We start from the raw sequence: 26,067 nt of genomic DNA on the forward strand, positions 1-26,067 counted from the left end.
CCATGAAACGGAAGCAGTGGTTGGGAAAGGAGTGAGACAGGGTTGTAGCCTCTCCCTGATGTTACTCAATCTGTATATTGAGCAAGCAGAAAAGGAAACAAAAGAAAAATTCGGAGTAGGTATTAAAATTCATGGAGAAGAAGTAAAAACTTTGAGGTTCGCCGATGAGATTGTAATTCTGTCAGAGACAGCAGAGGACTTGGAAGAGCAGTTGAACGGAATGGACAGTGTCTTGAAAGGAGGATATAAGATGAACATCAACAAAAGCAAAACGAGGATAATGGAATGTAGTCAAATTAAATCGGGTGATGCTGAGGGGATTAGATTAGGAAATGAGACACATAAAGTAGTAAAGGAGTTTTGCTATTTAGGGAGTAAAATAACTGATGATGGTCGAAGTAGAGAGGATATAAAATGTAGACTGGCAATGGCAAGGAAAGCGTTTCTGAAGAAGAGAAATTTGTTAACATCGAGTATAGATTTAAGTGTCAGGAATTCGTTTCTGAAAGTATTTGTATGGAGTGTAGCCAAGTATGGAAGTGAAACATGGACGATAACCAGTTTGGACAAGAAGAGAATAGAAGCTTTCGAAATGTGGTGCTACAGAAGAATGCTGAAGATAAGGTGGATAGATCACGTAACTAATGAGGAGGTATTGAATAGGATTGGGGAGAAGTTTGTGGCACAACTTGACTAGAAGAAGGGATCGGTTGGTAGGACATGTTTTGAGGCATCAAGGGATCACAAATTTAGCACTGGAGGGCAGCGTGGAGGGTAAAAATCGTAGAGGGAGACCAAGAGATGAATACACTAAGCAGATTCAGAAGGATGTAGGTTGCAGTAGGTACTAGGAGATGAAGAAGCTTGCGCAGGATAGAGTAGCATGGAGAGCTGCATCAAACCAGTCTCAGGACTGAAGACCACAACAACAACAACAATGGCTTAGTTCTGCTGCATTTATCAGTTACGTACGGATGGTGTTGTGTCTTGAACACTTAGCGTTATTTTTTGTGTTAGAGCAAGTAAGGCGTGCGTTTCTTGCCGCTTTAATTTTCATTATGAATGACATAAAGCGAATACAGGAAATATTACACGAACAAGGGGAGTTATAGCATTCCAAATACACTGCTGTACATTAAGGCTGCAACACTGGGAACGACAGTAAATAGCAAAATACGAGTACTAGTTATTGTGCAAAGTACGGTAGAAAGAATGCGAGTAAATTTGCAGGTTATTTTGGGTACACAGGGTATGAAATTTAGTGCACACACAGCTGCGTCGCCGGCCAGTGTGGCCGAGCGGTTCTAGGCGCTTCAGTCTGGAACCGCGCGACCGCTACAGTCGCAGGTTCGAATCCTGCCTCGGGCATGGATGTGTGTTATGTCCTTAGGTTAGTTAGGTTTAAGTAGTTCTAAGTTCTAGGGGACTGATGACCTCAGCAGTTAAGTCCCATAGTGCTCAGAGCCATTTGAACCATTTTTGGACAGCTGCGTCCTCTAGTAGTAGTGACGGTTCTAATCCTGCTGGGAATCGAGTTGAAGCGACCTTTGATGGCAGATACAGGTAATGCTGGCCAGGGCAACGGTCTCCCACCCTCTGTATCGGGGTAGGTCAGAACTGTTCGAGTACGATGTGAGATGTGGCCATGCGTTGCATTGTTGAAGGAAAACGTCATGGTGGCCACGACGAAGGGGCAAAGCTATCACCCTTAACAAGTCTGAAATATAACAGCTGCTGCCCAAAATACCGGCTATGCCAAGCGGAGGCCCCGTGGCACCCTGTCGCGTCCCAAGTGTGGGTATTGCGAGGGATTGAGCGACACGGTTCGTGGATGGGATTTAGCCGGTTGACCTTAGTGAGAGGGAGACTTTTTGATCTGGCAAAGATGTAGAAATCCCTGGTTTTCACAAGGCTATGAAGGTGGTAGAATTAAAGTCTTGATAACTTTAACAAATTGCAGTTTATTCTGAATGAATACAACTCGCCCTATCTGCGCGGTGGTTGCATTCACAGGAAGGCCAAGTCTAATACAGAGACGGTGACTGACTCCACCGTTCCGACTGCCTACTAGAAGTTCTGCAACGTTTCCTAACACCCTACGTTAGAGTCCCGCGGCTACGCCCTGACGCGCTCCAGCGACTATCTCCGGCTGCCTGCCTACAGCCCGTTCCCCAGCCCAAGTCGGCTGCTGCTATCACTCTCTAACTCTTCGACCTGACCAGACAAGACCCGACAAGACGAACCCTCAGAGCGGCGTGCTCTCGGGTTTTGTTAGCGTTTCCCCTCCGACCCCGCCAGCGCTTGGCATGACGTAGCGTCGAAGGCAACTTGTCCTTATTTGGTATCGTTAAAGCATTGTTGTTGCTATTGTTCTTCAGAGGCTGAGTGGAGGGACAGAGGCGCCTCTCCCTATATGGTCACGCACTGCGTCCTGAGCCCTTCATTGGCTCCTCATGACGTAGCGCTGTCCCCACCAAGGGCCCTCTTTCTTTCTCTCTCCACTCCCAGACCTCTCTCTCTAGCCAGGAATGCAATCTATTTATACTCCTTACTTGATTGCTTATCATGAGTCCTTGCACAGACCTTCGTTTGTATCTGCTGGCTGTTTACTTTGTTATCAAGCACCCAGCTGCCCAGCAGTTTGAGTGCCGCCTCGGCTGACCGTTCGGCCACGCCTGGCGTCCAGCGCTACAACTTTAACTTCTTCCTACGTACTATTCTCAAGGTACTGCAATTAGACTTGGCTTGTTCCTGTGGTTACAACAACCCCCACCGTCACCTTATGGTGATGACGAATGCAATCTTGCGACGTTCGTTCTCGTTGGAGCCTCCAGTCGCGGATGTGTTCTCCACGATGTTGCGCATAGTATGAGGACTCATCAGACAGTACGGTGGCACTCCTTTGCCCAGTGTCTGTTGTGCGCCACTGCCAGCGAGCCTCCCTCAACTGCCTAGCCGGGGGAATCCGCCAACATTGGTCTTAATGCTGACAATCCGTGATGCTCCAGACCTCGCTGTACTACCTGTACGGGCATTTGTCTTGTTGCAAACAAACCCGTTTTACTCACTCGAGGTACTTAACGTGGCTGCACGATCCCCATGACCGAGTGAATAATATGCTTATCCTCTTACAGGGTGTTTCAAAAATGACCGGTATATTTGAAACGGCAATACAAACTAAACGAGCAGCGATAGAAATACACCGTTTGTTGCAATATGCTTGGGACAACAGTACATTTTCAGGCAGACAAACTTTCGAAATTACAGTAGTTACAATTGTCAACAACAGATGGCGCTGCGGTCTGGGAAACTCTATAGTACGATATTTTCCAACTATCCACCATGCGTAGCAATAATATGGCGTAGTCTCTGAATGAAATTACCCGAAACCTTTGACAACGTGTCTGGCGGAATGGCTTCACATGCAGATGAGATGTACTGCTTCAGCTCTTCAATTGTTTCTGGATTCTGGCAGTACACCTGGTCTTTCACGTGTCCCCACAGAAAGAAGTCACAGGGGTTCATGTCTGGCGAATAGGGAGGCCAATCCACGCCGCCTCCTGTATGTTTCGGATAGCCCAAAGCAATCACACGATCATCGAAATATTCATTCAGGAAATTAAAGACGTCGGCCGTGCGATGTGGCCGGGCACCATCTTGCATAAACCACGAGGTGTTCGCAGTGTCGTCTAAGGCAGTTTGTACCGCCACAAATTCACGAAGAATGTCCAGATAGCGTGATGCAGTAATCGTTTCGGATCTGAAAAATGGGCCAATCATTCCTTTGGAAGAAATGGCGGCCCAGACCAGTACTTTTTGAGGATGCAGGGACGATGGGACTGCAACATGGGGCTTTTCGGTTCCCCATATGCGCCAGTTCTGTTTATTGACGAAGCCGTCCAGGTAAAAATAAGCTTCGTCAGTAAACCAAATGCTGCCCACATGCATATCGCCGTCATCAATCCTGTGCACTATATCGTTAGCGAATGTCTCTCGTGCAGCAATGGTAGCGGCGCTGAGGGGTTGCCGCGTTTGAATTTTGTATGGATAGAGGTGTAAACTCTGGCGCATGAGACGATACGTGGACGTTGGCGTCATTTGGACCGCAGCTGCAACACGGCGAACGGAAACCTGAGACCGCTGTTGGATCACCTGCTGCACTAGCTGCGCGTTGCCCTCTGTGGTTGCCATACGCGGTCGCCCTACCTTTCCAGCACCTTCATCCGTCACGTTTCCAGTCCGTTGAAATTTTTCAAACAGATCCTTTATTGTATCGCTTTTCGGTCCTTTGGTTACATTAAACCTCCGCTGAAAACTTCGTCTTGTTGCAACAACACTGTGTTCTAGGCGGTGGAATTCCAACACCAGAAAAATCCTCTGTTCGAAGGAATAAACCATGTTGTCCACAGCACACTTGCCCTTTATGAACAGCACACGCTTACAGCAGAAAGACGACGTACAGAATGGCGCACCCACAGATTGCGTTGTCTTCTATATCTTTCACATCACTTGCAGCGCCATCTGTTGTTGAAAATTGTAACTACTGTAATTTCGAAAGTTTGTCCGCCTGAAAATGTACTGTTGTCCCAAGCATATTGCAACAAATGGTGTATTTCTATCGCTGCTCGTTTAGTTTTTATTGCCGTTTCAAATATACCGGTCATTTTTTAAACACCCTGTAGGTGCGCGACGCTGAGTTCTCCTGTACATGGCGTTGAGTGAGGCCCTTATGAATCCATCCACTGAATATGTGCGTGACAGTCATGGCATCCCGACTAATGCTAGCAACGGTATCGCTGAACGGTAAACCGAAATCTCGACAGGCCATGATCTTGCTGATGTCAAAATCCGACACCTGCCTTCTTAGATGAAACGTAACTTGATCTTCTCACAAAGGACTTTCATATGTGAGCTCTGAATTAGAAATACACTGCTTAATCTTTCATTATATACGATAGTGGACGGACTCGCATCTATCTACTTTCCACAGCTGCAATAAAATGCTGATCATTAGCATACCCAAGCGTGGGGAGCACTTCATCACAATCTGACGCTTGCTGCATGCCACCTTCATGGTGTTGCAATTTTAATGGCCAGTAGTGTATATCTCTTGCTCGAAGTATGTCAGATAAAGAAACGGAATTCCTGTGTAGAGCAGGGACCAGCATTACCACTAGACAGAGCTGGAGAACAGCTGAACCTTGCGGTGAAGGTCACAGTCAGAGAGTAAACTGGCGACGACGTCAAGAATTTTTCTTTTTAAAGGTAAAATGTTCTGCATGATTAGGCCTGTTAAACTCCTCCTCACTTTCTTCGCCAAACTTGACGTTTCGACCCGTCTGCAGGGATCTCACTCAGGAGTCTTTTGGTTTCCCAGGGTGGTTGAAGGGGGTAAGTTATTTATTATTTGGATCTAGGCCTGATTTGGTACAATTATGCTTGTATAACTAAAAAACAAAACAGCTATATGGTTTATCGGTTGCACCCATTGTATGTACCCAACTGTTACAATTAAGGCGCAGCTACTCAAAGAGGTCTAGTATGGGCTGCAGTTATCGCATGGCAGCGAAATTTGGTAGATTTGCTAATGCGTTAAAGCGCAGACAATTACGCTGGAGAAACATTAGCTCCAATTATGGCCAACAGGTACAAATCTGGCGCTGTACACTGTTAGTATGACTGTACGACATCCGCATTGTCATTTGACAAGCCATAACGTAAGTGAACAGTATAGTTATCGAGAAGAGAAATCGTGAGCTGTTACTGAAACTGTTTTATGTGAACGGCACCAATTACAGTACTGCACTGAAAGAGTATCGCCGACGAAGAGGTCTGAGGAGGGACCTGATGTCATTAAATGGTTTAAAGAAGACGATAATGAAATTGGAAAACACTGATAAGCTTGGTGTGGCACCTGGAAGACCAAGGCGTCATACACCAGTGGAAGTTATTTATGAAGTTGCTGTTGGTGTAACTGACCGTGAAGTAAGTGCCCCGTGTTATGCTAGTGCTTCTGCAGTGCCACGAAAATTGTCCATCCGATAGCCAACAGAATCGAAATTTTTGGGGTCTATAGTGGCCGAGCGGTTCTAGGCGCTACAGTCTGGAACCGCGCGACCGCTACGGTCGCAGGTTCGAATCCTGCCTCGGGCATGGATGTGTGTGCTGTCCTTAGGTTAGTTAGGTTTAAGAAGTTCTAAGTTCTAGGGGACTGATGACCTCAGAAGTTAAGTCCCATAGTGCTCAGAGCCATTTGAACTTTTTTTTTTTTTTTTGCGGTCTGTATTACACTGGTACTAGTACAAGGTGCAGAGAGTGCAGCAACTGAACCCTCATAATACGCAGCAATGTTCTGAATTTGCTCTTCGGTTTCTGGCACGGATCGAAGTTGATGACATGTGCCCGGCATTCTACGGAGTGACGAGGCACATTTTATAGTACAGGGTGCAGTGAATACACACAACTCCGAATTTGTAGAACTGTTAAGCCACGTGTTGTGCACGAAGAGGCATTACACACGTCATATGAGACTGCGTGGTGTGTATACATAAGAACTCTTATTCTCGGTGCGTTCTTCTTTGAAGACAACACGCCCATAGGGCCTGTCAGGTGTACCGAGACGTCTGCTCGTTATCGAGACCTCCTGGTTCAGTATGTTATTCCCGATTTGAAGCCGGCCGGTGTGGCCCAGTGGGTCTAGGCGCTACAGTCTGGAACCGCGCGACCGCTACTGTCGCAGGTTCGAATCCTACCTCGGGCATGGATGTGTGTGATGTCCTTAGGTCAGTTAGGTTTAAGTAGTTCTAAGTTCTAGGGGACTGATGACCGTAGATGTCAAGTCCCATAGCGCTAAGCGCCATTTGAACCATTTGAATCCGATCTGTGAGATCGCAAAGGTGTGCAAACTACTGTTTTCATACAAGACGGGCAGCACCTCACGTCGTTCGCCCAGTGAAACATCTGTTTAATGCAACCTTCCATGAACGTATTATCTCCATAGATTTTCAAAATAGGTCGCCTGATCTGAATATATGTGGGTTTGGCTCCGGGGATATCTAAAAGAACGCGTTTACCAGGGACACGTTCAGTCTCTATCTGATCTGAACGCCATTATACAGGAATATGTTGCTCAACTGTTGATTACGTCATTTTATGGCAGCATCTCTCGACATCTCCGGTGCTTACACAGAACAAATTGTGTAAGCGTTAGTTAATAATAAAATCATCATTATGCCTTTAATACATTTTTCACTTTTTCTGCCCAAATTCCGCTCCTAATTGATTACATGTGGAAACATTTCGATACGTCGTTCTTGCGATCACAGCGCCAGATTTGCACCTGGTAGCCAAAATTGGAACTATTGTTTTCCAGCGCAAATTGGTTCTGCATTAACACTTATCTACCAAGTTCCGCTGTCATATGATAATTACAGGTCACGCTGGACCTGCACTTTAATTTTAGCCACCCGGGATCTTCATTAGAAAAGTAGTCAACGTATGAAACGATGAAGAACACCCGCCGTTACAGTGACTCAGATTGAAGTTTTCTTCCTGGTAGATGACGATGTTAAACCGCTTTCTACCTCAAATATATCTAGAAGATGTTTTATTTACCTTGGCATATAATCTTTTACAATGTTTTAAGCAAAACTATTATTAATACTTCTACCACAAGTCTATCCGCAACCTTCACACTCGGAGCGAAACAGATGCTGTTGCATATCGAAATGTAAAGACGTGGCTTACCAGTGAGGTCCCCCGGCAGCAGGGCTTGTCCATCCTCATCGACAGGAAGACGGTCGTCAACGGCTATACTGCGCCACGTGCCCATATACCACAGGCGGACCACATATTTCCCTGCAGGATTCACCACGGGCTTATGAGCAGCACCCTTCCCTGCCTACAAAAGATGACCAGAAATTAGTAATTTTATCCTGTTGCGGCTATTCCAAAAATATGATATCAGATACATCATTTTAGTTGACGATTTTGAGACGGATTAAAACGAAGTCCACATTAGGAATCCAACAGGAAACGCTTCTTTCTGCTTAATGTGCAAAACACTGCCTTCAGCTTAATGTGCATTGCATCAGACACTATAGGCTCTCCAAATGGAGTAAAGTAAAACGTCACTATCACCTTGTTCCTCTCCAATCACAGTTATTTCGTGTTCTGAAGGAGCAAGTCTCAAATCTGCAAATGATTTCCCTGACGTTCATTTCCTCCTGTGGTCTGTCGGAGTCGACATTTAGATACATCCTTGGAAACCTCCCACATAGTCCATGGCCGATGGTGCTTTGTACCTCAGCTGTTTCCTCCCCTGTTCCACTTGCAGATGAAGCAATGGAAAAATAATTTTCTGTGTGCCTATTTATGAGCCCTTATTTCTTGGTTTCTTCTTGCAAACGCTTAGTGAGATATATATTGTATTGCATTGTATGGAGCTGGGGACCCAGAAACGACGGAGAGGCTTCGTCCCGCCATAACCCACAGTGGTACACAACCCCACACTGGTTCGGCCCCCAGAACGCTGAGAAATGGAAAAAGGGTGATATTAAGGAACTTAACCAGAATATGGAAATCAGTAGTCACGTAGGCGGAACAAATACAGGCGAGAGCCGGTGGAACACTGAACGCGCGGGGACAAGGAACCGATGGCAAAGAACAGCGGCGTGTCAGAAACAATAAATGCTACGAATGAACGGGACAGAGAAACTTGGGTGGGAACCATACATTGCTTATTAATACAAAGGTAGCAGAGCATAACCAAACCTGGAACACGATATAATCGTGATAGGAAAAAAAGAAATTAAATACAGATAACACTCATCAGATTATAATTCTGATGAAAACTTTTAGTTGAAGAAGGTGGGAGAAAAAGTGTTCAAATTTGTATGAATTCCTAAGGGACCAAAGTGCTGAGGTCATTGGTCCCTAGACTTACACACTACTTAAACTAACTTAACCTAACTTACGCTAAGAACAACACACACACCCATGCCTCAGGGAGGTCTCGAACCTCCGGCGGGAGGGCCGCGCAATCCGTGACACAGTGTCTTTAACCGCACGGCCAATCCTCGCTGCCAGGAGGGAGATGTAAAGGGGATCTCAAGAAGAGGCAGGGGAGGGGTAGAGGTGAAGGAAAGTAAAAGGAAAGACTGGATAACAGGGAAAGAGAGGTGAACTAAATGAAGGTGGGTGGAAAACAGAAAGACAAAAGAAATGGGACGAAAATAAGTAATATAAAAGCATAGTATTGTAATAGCAAAAATATGAACAAAACTAACCCTATTTAGGCAGTCGTAATTTCCAAGAGGATTCACTTTGACCAGTTAATGTGTGTTGTGGAAGACGATTCCCACAACACGTTAATTATGAGGGGCATTCAATAAATAATGCAAACTCGCCAGGTTAGCCGAGCGCGCTAACGCGCTGCTTCCTGGACTCGGGTAGGCGTGCCGGCCCCGGATCGAATCCGCCCGGCGGATTAACGACGAGGGCCGGTGTGCCAGCCAGCCTGGATGTGGTTCTTAGGCGGTTTTCCACATCCCCCTAGGTGAATACCACGTCTCCACGTCCCGCCTCAGTTACACGGCTCGTAGACATCTGAACACTTTCACACTATTCCATAGATTACACTAGTCACAGACAGTTGGGGTACACTAATTCCTTCCCAGGGGGGGTACGGAGTGGTGACAGGATGGGCATCTGCTGGCCACCCCTTAACTAACATTGCCACATCCGCTTAACCATGCCGACCCTGCATCTCCATGGGAAAACATGCACAAGCAAAAGAAAGAAAGAAAAGAATTCAATAAATAATGCAACACATTTTTTTCTGACAGCAGGTTGATTTTATCCAGGATTCCAATAACCGTAGAATTCCCCTCTCCTTAGGCTACAAAAAGCCCTATATTTCAATTAATCTCCGTTCAGTGCGACTGCCTTATGCCCCAGAGTCCCGTCTGCGCGTACGGTTTTTAACTTTTTCTTCGGAGGAGAGAAGAATTGGCGCCACTCCATGGATTGACGGTTTGTTACCGGTTAGAAGTGATCAACCCATGTTTCATAGACACACCTTTTAGTATCCAGCTGGTGGACAGTGTGTCAGCACTACCAGTAGACGTCCAGTTGAGCAGTGAGGTGTTTGCTTGTGTTCCGTCCATCACCTCGAGTGAGACTGTCTGCAACCTCCAACATCGTAAGAGTCACAGCTGTTTGCAACCGGCCGGCACTCGGGAGGCCAGACAGGTTTGACCTACATTATTGCTATGATGACAGACGCCTCGCCCAACGATTCACCGTGCTTTCGTTCACTGCCAGGTCTCCTTAGACATTCTGCAGGCGCCTGTGAATATGCCTTATCATCACCTGACTTATTTCAATTACATTCCACTATCCTTGTTTTGCATTAGTTATGTTCAAATTATATCCCCATTTCAAGACACTGTCCATTCTGTTCAGCTGCTCTTCTAAGTCCTTTGCTCTCTCTGACAGCTAATCTCAAAGTTTTTATTTCTTCTCACTGGATTTTAATTTCTACTCCAAAATTTTCTTTTGTTTCCTTTTTCAATACTTCACTGTAAACACAGTTCATTTTTTGTTTTCGTTTCTAACACAAGATAAATAAAATTAATACCCAGGCAATGCTGGGTTTGTATAATTAGTTAGAATGAGTTAATTGTCATGCACTTACCTGTTATAGTGAGTGCACAGTGAATGATTAAAGTTTCATTTTCAGAAATTTAATTATGTAATTTTTTTAGAGTTTGAGCTTTGGACAGTTCTGTTATTTTAGTGTCAGAAGTTTGTTTGCATATTCATGTTTACAAACTTGTTGCGGGACTCTCTTAATGGAACTGGTCAGGCACCTGTTTCTGTCATGTATTGAAGAGTATGATACACTACACTGATGACACAATCACACTGAATCAAAACTGTAATACTGTATTTATTGTAAATTGGAAGACATAGCCTTATATTCTTTAAACAGAAATAAAACATTAAATTAACATGGGATTTATCTTTCGAAAACATCATTATTTTTCATAATTGCAATTTAATTTGATATTTTGATCACATCTGAAATGATTAATGCCATTCTATAATTTATTCTGAATAACAATTTGATAATATTTGTAAAATAACTATAAGTGTATTGATGTCTTTTAATATAAAGAATCAATTTTGTTGGAATTATCTTTGTTCTTCTTTGTGGTAGTAGTTGTTATTATGGACTTGGCATGAGAAATAATTACAGAGAAATTGATATGAAGTTGTTCTGTTCAAATGAATGGAATGTACAAGAATGCAGACAGAATTTGTAATATTATACTGAAAAATGACACAATGAAAATAAAAGGAATGATGAAGTAATTTAATCATAAAGTGTCCAAATTGTTAAACATAAATGAACCTAGCCATCTCACCTAGATAAAAGTATTGTTTTCAGTGATCCATGTTTTCAACAAGCTATAATATATATATAAAAAAACGGCTATAAGAACAAGATATGTACATTTTATTTTAATTATTAGTTTGATCCTCCTCCTCATCCAAAAAGGCTGCACAGACTTTGTGTTATGACAGATAAAAAAGTGTACATTAACAATAATTAGTTTTTAGAAGTAACTGGGGGCAGTTTCATAGTAATGGGACTGTTCCCACAATTTGAAATCTCGTAACAGCCTCTGTTGCTGGCTAAGCCATAGTGTCCATGGTAAAGCACAGCTGGTGAGGCAAGCTGGCAAGTGTTGCCTATAGCTAGCCAGCAGTAGGAAACGTGGAGGATACTACATGTGTCTCCAGAGCTTGCAGGCACAGCATGGTTCCCAGGCTACTGTTTCTCTTGCTGTCTTATTCAGCCTCCAATGAGACAACATGCATCTTTTTGTGATTTGGCTAGAATGACTGCTCCACTTTGCTGGTAGTCTGAACAACTTCTCTAGGCATGCCTTATGTCCCCCATATCATGAATTACACATGTTTTCCATTTAGCAAATCATCCTGTTCTTTCTTACAAGTACCCTTTGGACACCCACTCCTAAATCCTTCCCTTGCCCACCTGAACATACGCTTTCAAACTTTGTCTATTAAATTTTTCTACTTATTGTTAGTGTTCATCTGGGTTACAAGCAAACAGGACAGTGTCATCCATAAAATGTAGATGATTCAGATATGTTCCATTAACACATCTTTCATTTTTTTATTTTCCCACTTTAAGGGTCTGAAAACTTTCTCTATAATCCCTGATTACTCTTTCAATCCTGAATTTCTCACTGTCCATTTAAATGGGTTACTGAAAACCAGTAACTTTTCTGTCTATATCGGTGTTCCAACCCACTTATCAGTCAACTAGGCACAGCACATTTCCTAAAAGACTGAAATGTGTCATGGTATTATGCATTTATAAAAGCACAAATATGCAAGTAACATTAAATTATGTGCCCATTTCTCTCCTATCCATCCTCATAAAATACTGAGATTGTAGCTTCTAACAGAATACTGAACCTCTTTCATAAACAATGTGACTTAATTTGTGTAAAAAATTCTATTTCTGTAAAGAATTCTCAACAGAGAAAACAACACATAACCTCACAAATCCAGTTCTGCCATAGCTAAATGAGAAAAGTTACCCCAGTAGCACTTCAATGGCTATGTCAAAGCCTTCAGTTGTTTAAATCATACAATTCTACTAGGGAAACTAAAATCTTTAGGCATTGAAGATATGCTGCTTGTATGCAAGGCATTATATCTTAGCAACAGAAAAAAGAGAGTCTCAATATCAAATGATAACACAGGAATAAACCTCATTTTGGGGTGGGGAAATATGAAATGTGGTGTTCCACAGGGTTTGATACTTGCCCCACTCCTATTCTTCACCTACACAAATGATTTACTGAAAATGTTGAAGGAGTCCTCAAAAACTGTGATGTTAACATCACAAGGACACTGATAAAGACCACAAGCCCCCCCCCCTAGGAATGTTTCTGCTTTCATCTGGGATGCCTGAACTCATGCAAAAGAGGACCCTTTCAGAAGTTAAGGGGATAAGTACTTCCTCTTGGAGCACCCGATTCACAGGAAAAAATGTTTCAGATGGAGCAAAACATAAGCACTTACCCAATCCTAGGTGTGACATGATCCATGCTGAGTTGCACACACATGATATGATATGTCATGAACAGTGCCACAGGGACACCACACAACCTCCCTGAGTAATTGGCCTGGATTTTTTTTTTTTTGTAATCCACACATTCCTTGGCAGATTTACAGTCCTGCTGGCAGTTATCTGTAAACAGTTACCTTACAGGGACTAAATCTGGTCTGAATCATCTGCCAGAGTGCACTGTGGGAAGTAATTATTGAGGAATACTTTCAGCATCACATGTGCTTACCTAGTATACTCACCATCCTCCCTACTTAGTGTGCCTCCTGGATTTGTGTGTAGTCTAGTGAATCTTCACTAAATTTTGCAAAGTCTCACTCTGGCAGCTATACCTTCCATCTCTTCACAGAATACCTTCGAGTCCAGTTGTTTTGCTTCTTAACAGCAAGAATGTATTCAACAAGGGTCTCTCAAAAATTTGGCCACCATCGTTTCCATCCTGCTTTCTTTGCAATTCCAGATTGTTGTCCCACCAAGCTAAATTCCTATTGTGCACTTCCTGATGACTGAACAGTTTTCTACGTACGAGACTGTGATGGCACGCATTACTTCATCTATCATTTCTTTCAAGTCTGCTGGATTTCTTATGGAAGTTTTAACTTCAGATAAACATATGTCTAGCTCTTTCCTATATGAATACCAGTCTGTCCTTCTAGGATTTCTGTAGGCCATGGTCTGTTTGGCATACACTTCCACCTTAATCTTAATATATATAAAAACAAAGATGAGGTGACTTACCGAACAAAAGCGCTGGCAGGTCGATAGACACACAAACAAACACAAACATACACACAAAATTCAAGCTTTCGCAACAAACTGTTGCCTCATCAGGAAAGAGGGAGGGAGAGGGGAATACGAAAGGAAGTGGGTTTTAGGGAGAGGGTAAGCAGTCATTCCAATCCCGGGAGCGGAAAGACTTACCTTAGGGGGAAAGGTATACACTCGCACACACGCACATATCCATCCACACATACAGACACAAGCAGACAAGCAGACATATTTCGTCTTCCCCTCTCCCTCCCTCTTTCCTGATGAGGCAACAGTTTGTTGCGAAAGCTTGAATTTTGTGTGTATGTTTGTGTTTGTTTGTGTGTCTATCGACCTGCCAGCGCTTTTGTTCGGTAAGTCACCTCATCTTTGTTTTTATATATAATTTTTCCCACGTGGAATGTTTCCTTCCATTATATTAATCTTAATATACATATATCAGAGAAGGATGGTTTCATTGCCACATCCATTGCCTGATGTAACTACCCATTAAGATGGTCTCAAAAGTTATGTCAATTACTTCTTCTCTTTATGAAGATAGGTTCCTTACCCCTGTTCAAGTTCTCTAGCTTGCTCTGTAATAGATATTTCAGTTCGTACACGCCTAAATTGTTAATGTCACCATTTCCCCACGCCAAGTTGTAGGTACTGGCATCACAACCAATCAGAAATTGTTCATCCAGCTAAAAGCAGTTGTCTATCAGTCTCCTCACTTTCTGGGATGGAGGAACACTGTCATCATAAGGAAGATGTGCTGAGGCCTACACCACTTCTCTTGTGCTCCCTTACACTTTTTCATTCTAATGGTTACAAAGGCCCAGTGACAGAATGTTGTCATTGGTATGAATAAAATACCATTTTTAACATAAATGCATGTTTGGGAGGCAGCACTAGCTTCCTCCTGTAAATGAACTTACATCCAGTTCCTCCAAAGTCTGATATGACTCCTTTACCTGAGTGGGGTTCTTGGATCATGGCCACAACCATCTATTTTATTCCCAGAAGGTGACTCAAGGCAGCAAGTTGTCCTTTTACTGTGTTGCAGATTAACTTACAATAATGTTAGCAACCACTATGGCATCGTTGTCACGTTTTATGTCTTTACTGACTCTGACAGTCACCTGCAAGAACCCTAAATACAATTTTAGATATTGCCTTCAGGGATTTCCCTCCAACTTCCACCACAAGGATTTGGCTGTCAACTCCAACCTTTTGGTTAATGATCCTCAAGCCTTCTCTAACAGGGTCTCTAGGGAACATCTTTAAATAGTTTTGGTACCCAGTTTGATATTTTTGTAATCTTAAATTGTTCTGCTGCCATCTTGACTGAAAGATTCATTTGATTCCATGCAAACATCTTGGGTAAAATCTTCCTCAGCGAGTCCACTGTCCCTACCCCCTCACAATGATCAGGGCACACTTACTCAGAAATACACTCTGGAATTTGAACCTTGATTTGTGCCATCTCCAATTTTTCAAAAGATTTCCATCTGGACCTGCTCCTTCTTCTATGATGTGATGTTAACAGGTGGATGGCCTTGTTGGAAATTGCCATTCTAAAAATTCAGACTGCAGTACTATAGGTGTGATTCTCTGTTTCCTGTCTTGGCTTTTTTCTGGATGCATTTCTCCTATAAACTGGGAATAACAGATCCCTCTCATTCTCTTGCTGCCTGTTTTAGAAATAGAATGGGTGGTATATTTATCCTCTTCACTTTCACCCAGCCTTTTCTTTGGTTCTTAAGTTCAAGAACATGTTCCCTCCATTTGTTCTTATAAGGACATACCTTTTCTTCCTTTTCTCTAGTTTTTGAATAAGTGTCCTCCTCTCCTGTGCTTGTCCAGCATCTCAGTAACTTTTTCCCCTCCCAGTGCAGTTGTGCAAACAGTTTCCATTGAATCTGGGCCTGTGCCTGGATGTTTGCGGAATCTTGAATATCAAGTCCCTCTGTTTTTTGTGTTTGTACTGTGTTACCTATTTTGGTCCATTGAGTGTAGGGGATATATTGATCCACATCAGCAGGGAATTGATCATACCAAGACTAAGGACATGAAATCAATCTGTCTGTCCTCCTTTCTTCTAAAGACCTTAGAAAAACTGGTGACCATGCACATTTGAGAAAGATGGTTAACTGATGGCCTCTAGATGAAACCCAACATGCATATGAAGCTGGCGAATTATGTGGAAAAGCATATTATCAACTTGTTATGAAGATAGAAAAAGCACTACACCACAATCTAACACATACAGTCACAACACTCCTGCTCATTTTTGTTATACACTGCATAAACAGTGCTCCAAGCAGTCAGAAAGCTACATTTCTGAATACAATATCAGATGTGTGCGAATTGTATCATTTATGTGGAGTGTATGTAGTACCCTAAAAATTGGCACTAACTAAAATATCATACCACATTCATCTTTCTTTAGTTTCCTAAGGACCCTTGGAGGTACAAAACACTACATCACATTATTTATGATTCTCTTGTAACCTACAGACATTTAACGAAGAATATCATTTTGTTTTATGGACAATAGAACAAGGGCACCAGAAGACCTGACCTTTTATAGAAAAAGTCATATTTCTGCTCAGTAATGTGGAGTTTTCTTCACTACACTTTCAGTCAAATCAGTGAATTTAGAACATAGGAAAATTATATGGAATGCAATACCTACATTATTTAACATGCCAAATAAGTCACCACAACTATATCTGAAGGCAAAACCACACAAACATGATTATAAAATGCCCAAAGCAAAAAAACTGTTTCCTGACACAGAAAAAATCAGTTCCACAATTATTGCTACATCCTAGTCACGAACAGCAAGAATCTTCAACACATTCTCTTTTGAAGCAAAAGTAATTACATTTATAAAACTGTTCCTGTATTATGAAGTGGAATGAATTGTAAGAATGTATGAGCATTAAACTCCACACAAAATTGTTATGTGGGAAGTAAAATGCCTATCATAATAAGAACAGATAACAGCAGAAGTATCTGAAATTTGAAAGTGTTTCTTCGTGAATAACCTGTAGCTTGTGTTACTGAATGAGTGATACTCAGCTGTTTTACATTTATTTCGGATCACTGATGTCTCTTGATCATTAACTAACACACGTAATGTAAAAAATAATAACAATGTTGGTAATTAAGCAGGAAAATTATTAAAAATAAGCATTAATCTTAGGGATATCTTTCTCATGACTAGGGGCACTAGTGTTGTTCCTACTGTCACACAGTAACAATTTTCATACTAGTGAGTGCCGCAGTGGTCAATGCAAGTACCTTCTATTGTCCTGGAAATTAAAACATCAGTATGCTCCAGTTCTTAAAAATGGTAGCAGGTGCTTATCTTGCTGAACCCAAAGGGGCCTGGGTATCAAACATTCATCAGACTATCAACACCAAGTGTTTCTTTAGACATCAGAACTTCAGAAACACACTTCTGATGTGAAAGTAAAGAGAATGGTAGGTTGCAAGAAACACGCAAGGAGGCAGTGATGTGTGTCTGATGTGGGACAACACATAGGGTGTTTCAGAAAGAGCTTTACAACTTTACAAATTCAAAAAAAAATTACTAAAAGAAGATATAGAGCTGGGTTTAGTGTTATTTTGTAGGGAAACACATCATGGCTTGTTTTTTTTTTACCTTGAACTAATGATCTTGTTGGCTTTCATTGGTTACCTTACCCTGCACGCATCCCAGCGGAAGTCACTTTCTTCCCAAACTCACTGTAGCATTACAGGTGTAACTTACTCAGTGGTGGCGTAAGTTCGGACAGAGAAGCCGGCACAGGAAGTACAAACACAATATCCTTGATGAAACCCCATTAAAAAAATTGAATGGTGGAAGGTCTGGGGAACATTGGGGCCATGCGATTAGCGCATCATGGCCAATCCGTTGAACTGTAAAGCTGTCACTGAGAAAATTCTGAACATCAGCCAAGTAGTGGGTGGTGCACCATCTTGCTTGAAATAAACATTTTGTTCTTGCTCATCCTCCTTGATCTGTGGTATCAAAAATTGTTGTAACATAGCCAGGTACACCATCCTGTTGATGGTTCTCTCACAGGAAAAAAGGGCCATACACTTTTTCTTGCTCAATGCACAAAAATGTTCAGTTTAGGGCTATCATAAACCTGTTCAGTGTTGATGTGGATTTTCACTGTATCACATCCTACAGTTATGTGTGTTACTCTTGCCACTTAAGTGAAAAGTTGACTCGTCAGAAAAGATGATTTTGTCCAAGAAATGTTCATCCTCATGTAATCGATTTAACATATCCACACAGAAGTTCTTGTAAGCAATTTTATCAGTGCCTTTTATTGCTTGTATGATTGTCAATCTGTGCAGTTTCAAATTCAAACAGTTTCTCAACACATGCCAAACAGGTGAATGTGGGATTTGCAGTTCCCGAGATGGATGCCTGGTCAATTTCATAACGCTGTTAACAAAATGTTGTCTCACTTACTCAATGGTTGTCAGATGTGCTTGGATGACCTGATGATTTCCCCTGTCTTACCGAGAACCCTGTTTCTACAAAACACTTACATCACTCATAAATTGTAGGCCTACTAGGAGGATCTTTAGCATACTTGGTACAGAAATTACTCTGAACTGTTGTTGCTGACTTCGATTCTTCACACCAAACCACATAGCTAGCATGCTCAAGTCCTGTGAAGGCAACCATCTTTAACACAACTGCTGCTGGTGCTCCTTATGGTGCAATTCGGCAATAGCAAACTATACGACACAGAACTTGATATATTTCCTTACAAATTGACACTACAATCACCTCTGTGGGTACTATGAATTAATTTATATGAATTTCAAAGTTGTAAAGTCCTTTTTAAAACACCCTGTATTTACTGTTTTCCTCTGTGGCACTTATAGGGAAAAAAATTACAGATTAAGTGATATTTGCCATGATCCCCATTTGGGGACTGATTAAAGTATATTGTTTCTTTCCTAAAATTCCTCTGGTCTCTTCAGTCTAAAGACTGGTTTGATGCTGCTTTCTATGTTAGTCTATCCTAAGCAAGTCTCTTCATCTCTGCAAAACTATTGCAACCATAATCTATTTGAACCTGCTTATTTTAGTCAAGTCTTGGTCTCCCTCTACATTTTGTATACACCATTTTTTCCTCCATTAACAAAGTAAAAATAGTTTTTAGTAATTCTGCCATAAATTTCTTTTCTTCCCAGTTCTTTGTTAGCTTTACTATCTACCCACCTGATCTTTATCATTCTCCTGCAACACCACATTTCTGAGAGTCTGTTTGCTTTTGTGTGAAATGTGTATCACTCACACATCATTTCCATGTGAGGCTACACTCCACACAAATATCTTTCAAAATGACTTCCTAACACTTAAATTTATGTTCATCTTTAGTGAGTTTTCTTTGTCAAAAGTGCTTTTCTTGTTATTGTAAATCTGCATTTTATATTCTCCCTACTTCAGCTGTTGCCACTCATTTTGCTGCGCAAATAGTTAAACTTATCTACTACCTTTAGTGTCTCATTTCCAGACTTAATTTCCATAGTACCGCATGATTTAATTCAACTACACTCCACTACTTTGGTTGGTGTTCATCTGATTTTCAAGACACTATCAATTGCTCTTCCAAGATGTTTGTGTCTCTGGCAGAATTACAATATCATTGGCAAAACTCAAAGTTTTAATTTCTTCTCCCTGAACTTGAACTCTTTTCCAAAATTTCTCTTTGTTCTCCTATACTGCTTATTCAAAGAACAACAGATCGAACAACACTGGGGATAGGTTACAACCCTGTCTCACTCCCTTCTCAATCACTGCCTCACTTTCACGTCCTCTATCTCTTACAACTGAAGTCTGACTTATGTACAAGTTGTAAATGAAGTTTCACTCCTCGTATTTTATCCCTGCTACCTTGAGGATTTCGAAGTTTGTATTCCAGTTGGTTTGGTTGTGGTCTTCAGTTCAGAGACTGGTTTGATGCAGCTCTGGTCCCTCAGGAAAAATTGTGGCTGTAGTTCCCCCTGCTTTCAGCTGTTCACAGTACCAGCACAGCAAGGCCGTTTTGGTTAGTGTTACAAGGCCAGATCAGTCAATCATCCAGACTGTTGCCCCTGCAACTACTGAAAAGGCTGTTGCCCCTCTTCAGGAACCATACGTTTGTCTGGCCTCTCAACAGATACCCCTCTGTTGTGGTTGCACCTAAAGTATGGCTATCTGTATCGCTGAGGCACGCAAGCCTCCCCACCAATGGCAAGGTCCATGGCTCATGGGGAGGGTATTCTGGTTAACACTGTCAAAAACTTCCTCTAAACCTACAAATGCTAAAGTGTAAGTTTCCTTTCTTTGAACTGTCTTGTAAGATAAGTGGAGGATCACTATTGCCTCCCATGTTTCTTTTTTTCAAAGAAGTAGAATTTGAAAACCCATCAATGAAGTTATCAGTGATTGAGCCCAAGTTCATATCACCCACCAATAGAGAAGATAATTGGTGATGACCTTAAAAAAAAAGTGACCGGGCACTGATGACCACACAGTTGAGTGCCCCACAAACCAAACACCATCAGCATCATCAAAAAGTGAGTCCCATGTGTTAACCACTTCAATAGCTATTTCACAAGTGGACCACACCTACGTGTCATCACCGATTTAATTCAAAATTATCCTATATTCAGGACCTGGTGAGAAATGAAAGTGGCGGAATTGGGAGCTCCAGATGATCAAGCGTTTAGGGAAAAAATAGCATTTTTGGAGGAGGTAAAGTGGGGTATGTTTTATTTATGTTACAGTAGTTTCCAGGCAGCAGTGGGTGCAGCGGAAAGTGTACAGTATGGTAATGAGAGGATCGTGAGTTCCAGTCCCTATGCTAAAAGATTTTTTCCCACTTTTTACTGCATATGAACCAAAATAATGTCCAATACATTGTGCTTATTATTTTCATGAAAGGCATGGAAAGGAAAATTTATGATTGCAAATAAATTACTGGAAAGTTATTATAAGACACACATGACAACTTCATTCATCATGCACACATCATAAATGCCACATTCTATTTTCTCTAAAAGCCATCTGGACCTCCCTCTTGTGCCTTTTTCCATTTCTGCCCAAGCTCTGTATATACCATAAATTTGGACCAAATTGGTGACAACAAGCAGGCACAGCCCCCTTGTCAGTAAAAAACACATTGTCAAAGATACATTCTTGTCTTGTAATACTGATAAATATATTATTTACCTCACATCTTGGTCCATTACAAATGATTGATACTGAAACTTTAGGAATCCTTCATTTTAGGTGGACTAATCATCCAAAACCAAAAATGGTTAAGTGTGTCTACTCTCCAATACACCCTCTGAGCCAGTTGGAATGTTTTCAGTTGAAAATGTACGCTTTTAGGTGTCATATTAAAAGCTAGGGAAAACACAGTTTATTCACATAGAATTCTGGATGCCAGAGTAAGCATCAAACGACTTGGGTGTGCCCCAGAATTTGCCACACAACAAGTGTTCCGTTGACACTTATTTCATCAACTTGTATTTGTATCTTGCCTTGTGACTGAGGCTTTTCTTACAGATTTCTGCCATAATATTCTATTGAACACCTCACAGTCACAACCACATAACAAAATTTCACTTTACAGCAACTTCAGTGAGAACTAAATTTTTGATGATATAGCCTCTAGAAAGCAGAAGCTGTATGTATTCGGTTAATTGAAGTGAATAACCTTTATTGAGTTGATTGACACATCCAACAAAAATTCATAAACAATTTTTCAGATTGTTGCAGAGCGTGAATCAAATTTGTGAGTCAAATCACATGAAGTTGCTTCTTAGACATGACACATGGTTATCAATAAATAACACATGATTTAAGATAACTTATGCATGAGGGGCATTCAGTAAATAATGCAACATTTTGTTTCCTCTCAAAACAGAATGGATTTATTCAAGATTCCAGTACACCATATTATTCTCCACTCTTTTGGTCACAATATCCTATTTTTCAACATTAGCTCTGTTCAATGTAATGGCTATATGCCTCTTCATTGGGAGAGCCTGTTTGGCTGCATAGTACTTCTCTACTGGCCAACTGCAGAACCAACATCTTTCTGCATCTTCCCATCATCCGTGTACCGCTTCCCATGGAGTGCATCCTTCATTTGTCCAAACAGATGGAAGTCAGAAGGTATGTGATCTGGGCTGCAGAGGAAGAAAAGTCCAAAGTGTAATGGAGAAGAGGATGTTTATTTGTATTTTTGTGGCAACGAACAGTCAAGTCATTTTTCCAGTCCCTTGGAAGTAGCACAACACACTTCAGAGCAGATCATTACACCATGAGAGAGGACATCAAACAGAATAACCTTTTCAGAGTCACAGAAGACCATTGCTATGAATTTACTGGCTGGGGATGCAGCTTTGAACTTTTTCTTCAGAGGAGAGGTGATGTGGCACCACCCCATGGATGACCTTTTTGTTTCTGATCTGAATCCATGTTTCATCACCTTTGCTGACACTTAACAAAAAGTTGTCAAGATCAGTCTTATAACTCACAAGCAATTCTACACAGATGGTCCTTTCTTACTCTTTATGGTCTCCTGTTAAGTGGCGAGGAAACCAGTGGGAAGACACCTTTGTGCACCCCAACTGGTGGACGAGTGTGCCAGCACCACCACCAGAGACATCCAGTTTTGCAGCAATATATATGACTGTGATCTGCCAATCACCTCAAATGAGAGTCCACGTGTTCCACCACTGCAGAAGTCTCAGCTGTGTGCGGCCGGCCGACACCCAGGATATCGGACTGCTTTGTGCGTGCTTGTTGCAATGATGACAGACACCTCGCCCAATGACTCACGGTGCTTTTGTTCACTGCCAGGTCTCTGTAAGCATTCTGCGAGCACCTATGTATATCTGTGATGCTCTGTTTTTCTACCAAAAGAAATTCAATGACAGTTCTCTGTTCAGAACATACCTCTATCACAGATGCCACTTTGAATGCTATGTATACTCATAGTACCATCACCTATTGAAACTTCACAAAACTATAAGGGATGAATTTGGAATATTCCGTGATTTTCACAACAGATTCCGCATTTTTTCAACCAAAATTTGCTAAGAAAAAAATGTATTGCATTACTAATTGAGTGCCCCTCATAGTACCAACTTCCTATCATGCAATATGGTGCACACGATTGCTGAATGTTATCTCATTGCTGTTGTTCAGGGAGATAAAAAATCTTAACTAACAATTTTTTTGCTGAAATAAGGCAAGGAAACCCCTTACATTCACAACATTTCACATTTTTAAGGTGTCTTGCATTATGATCTTTTTTTCCTTTTTTTTCATTATTTGATTTTAGCATATAGAAAGCACATTTGCATCTTTTGATCAGTTGTCACAGTGGCTGAATTAATTTTCTCTTCATCACTTTCCTCTCCTCAGCTGTTTGTTTCTTATCAGCTTTTTCACAATCTCTATCTCAAACACAAACATTGCTTCCCTCAGCATTTCTCTTCAACTGTAGGGTTCTTATACTGAATATGAATGGGAGTGTGTGTACCACTGTTTGTGACTGACGTGAAAGAAAAGGAAAGTGTCAAATGACACACATCTATAGCATGGGGCTACAGTACCTGAATTCCACTGACATCAGTGTCATCAATGTAGGAACAAAAGCACAACATGGTCTCAGGGGCAAGAAAATCTGGGAGAATTCCTGGACCATATCAGCAACATCCAGGACAAAATCAAATTCACAGTGAAGATAGAGATGGATGGTGCGTTGCTGTTCCTGTAGTCCTTATCTGCTGAAAACCAAATGGGCATCAGCCACAATGTTCACATAAACCTGCACCAATTGGTATCTGCATACTACCAACTATCGCTACACTGTGCAGAAGCATACTCCTCTAAGGCCCTTGGTGCACTGAGCAGAAACTGTTTCAGGTGCTGAAAACCTTCCAAAAGAATTGAGCCACTAAAGAAAGTATTTAAGAAAGACTGCTACAACCACACTTCACAAGCCAAAGACACGTAAGCAGAAGGTGCTCAGGAGGATATGAAGATAGCTTGCATTTTTGTGCTTCTGTGGCTCAGTAAAAAGAAAAAATAGCCAACCCCTAAAGAGGCATAAAGTCAATTAAGTCTTCAGGCATTTACTGAAAATTTGACAACACTTGAGGCCTCTGAAAGATGATGTAGAGCTCAGAAAACAGGGGATATACAAAATATCATGTAGTGACAATAGTTTTATGTCTAACAGGCTCTGTATACTACTGAAAAGCATGGTATAGAACATGAGGGATGTTTCTGCCTATAGCACCTTCAGAAATGAGAAGTAACAGAACATGCTCTTGAGAACAGACACCAAATTACGTTTGACAAGAGGTCTATTACTAAATAGTTAGTTGTCTTCTAGGACAGCATTAACCCTTTTGGTCACGAATTATTTTTTTCCTGAAAAAAAAAAAAAAAAAAATTCATGGCATTTCCATCCAGTCCTTCAAATTAAACTATGATTTTTCAGATGTATAAAATATTTTGATGTGTCCACCAAGGGGGGATACAATGAATCTCCAAATGAGAGCATTGTGCTCAAGTGGTTACAGTATAAGTCGAAAACTCAATGTATTTTATTTTTTATTTCATTAAAATACATAAATTACACAAAGCTTTCTTAATGATTATATACATAAACTATGGTTTTACCCTTGTGAAGAATGATAATCAAAGAAACAATTTTTTTTCTAGCCAGACATAAGTGAATGTTACATTTTACACAATAAAATTTTGTTTGGCCTTTGTAACCTGGTTTCTCGCACCTGTCAAATGATTTTTTGTCATTGACCATTGGAAGATGCTCAATGTTGTCCAAACGAACATCAGCTTTGGGACAAACTTACACAGTGACTCGTTTTGAAGTACTTGGAGACTCTCACTAGTCGGACGCCCCCACTTCCTGGCAGCTGGCTAATCTATTTTTGCCAGTACTTTGACCACACTTGCCCTAAAGTGAAGCTAATCAAGTGGCCAATTTTTAGGAACACCTAATTCTGATGTGTTTTTCTTGTACTCAGTCCATGCATATACACATGCAATATCAATTGCATGAACAAACATGGCTGTCGAAAATCGTGTTCAGTTTCAAAAGCAGATAACTGCATGTTGTCTTCGGGTGCAGAACCTGTTAAATGCCCAATAGTCGTGGCTGTCGCCATGCCATGTCCGGACGCAAAGCACGTGAACAGGCATCAGATGTACCAATCTGGACATTCAAAGCTACCTTTCAGGCTGTTATGATTAGAATGGGTATTTTTCTTATTCAGATTTAGGTTGGCTGCACTGTAACAAATCCATATGCAACAATAACATTCTCACGGCCAATGCATTGTCATTTGGATGGGAAGAGTGTTTCATGATTATCTCAGTGTCACTTATCGTGCAGTTAGCGGGCTTTGCGTCTAGGCTACTCAGTTTACAGTATACCGTATTGTATAAAACGTCTAACATTACTTCCAGCATTGTCCTCTTGTTCAAAATTATTGCCAGGATCATCAGATAGATCATCAGTTTCAGATGAATTAAGGAGCTCTGTAACTGTTTCTTATGTAAGTGGCTTTCGTCCATCTTAGACGTGGGGCATTGTGAAATCACCGTAAGATGACTAAAAAGACAGCAAAATAATGTCCTAAATTTCTATTCTATTTCAACCTTTCAATCACAATATCCTCATTTGGAGACACCTATAAAGTTATAAATATGTCACTTACCTTTTGTTCTAAAAGGCACCTTTCTATGCACAAATAAACTTTTTTAACTCAACTCAGAAGATATTAGCCGGCTCATGGAAGGTACAAAGGTAACTAGGAAGCATCCGTGCGACTGTGTGCATTTAGTTTTGTTTTGTGGTATCACAGACTGACAGAAGATGTTGACACCATTCTCAGATAAACTCTCTGCATGTGACAATATGAGGACAACAGTCACAAATGGTAAAATTTAAATAATTTTAATATACTAAGCATTTATTTAGTATGTCCTTATATGAGGATGCCATAACCGAAAGGGTTAAATAAGAAGCAGTCGAGATAGATATTTGTGATGACATCCTCAGTAAGTTATGCGCAACTTGAGG

The sequence above is a fragment of the Schistocerca serialis genome, chromosome 5 (assembly GCF_023864345.2).
Source record: "Schistocerca serialis cubense isolate TAMUIC-IGC-003099 chromosome 5, iqSchSeri2.2, whole genome shotgun sequence".
NCBI lineage: Eukaryota > Metazoa > Arthropoda > Insecta > Orthoptera > Acrididae > Schistocerca > Schistocerca serialis.